Consider the following 929-nt stretch of genomic DNA (forward strand, 5'->3'; position numbering starts at 1 on the left):
GGGGGGGGTGAAGAGAAGACTCATGAAACATAGTAAATGTATCCTTATTAGACATTATGACAGCGACCGAGGTCTTCACACCTTCATCTATCCCGTAGACTGGATGTCCGTCGGGGAGCTTTTGATGATTTGGCCACCAGCTTCCTCCACACCTTCTGGTCTTCAGCTTTCTTGAGCGTGTATTTGAGTTCCAGGCCTGTCCCTTCCTTGATGTTATCCTCCCAACTCTTCTTCGGTCTGCCTCGGCTCCCTTTTTCCTGGACGCTGCCTTGCAAGATTATCTTGGCAAGGCCCGTTGAACGGGTGACGTGTCAATACAATTGTATTTGCGTTTTCTGACCAGAGGGAGAAGGTCAGCATATTATTATGGTCCGATTCCGTTTTTTGACTTCATCATTGTGATGATATCTTTGTATGAGATACCAATGATTTTTCGGAAGACTCATCTCCACAGCTTTGATCCTTCTTTCAAGGTCTGACCGAGATATAGGCATTTAAATATTAAAAAATGGGACGTGGGTCTTAAAGATAGCAGGGAACATCTGTTGACAGGACGTCTCCATTCACAAATATCTCGCTAATTAACACCCCATCCTACAGCTTGAAAACAGTTTCCCTAAATAGCTCTTGGATCAATTGCCATATCAATTATTCACCTCACAGCTTCAAATGTTGAATATGTATATGTGAGGCGGCGTGGTGAAATCAGGCTCTCGTCAAAATAATCAAAGTAAAGAAACTTGAATTTTTTCGCAGGTTTGTGAATTTTTATCAAATTTTTGTTTTTTGGCTCAACACCTTTCTTGCCCATTAAAGAACTCATTTCTGTGTGGATTTTTCTGAAAAGCGTTGATTAAAGGCTCAAAAATGTAAATTTTCAGTTACCATGGACTCTTAAGCTAAGGAAATAACTAATCTTTGGCCGCCAT

The sequence above is a fragment of the Aplysia californica genome, unplaced genomic scaffold (assembly GCF_000002075.1).
Source record: "Aplysia californica isolate F4 #8 unplaced genomic scaffold, AplCal3.0 scaffold00059, whole genome shotgun sequence".
NCBI lineage: Eukaryota > Metazoa > Mollusca > Gastropoda > Aplysiida > Aplysiidae > Aplysia > Aplysia californica.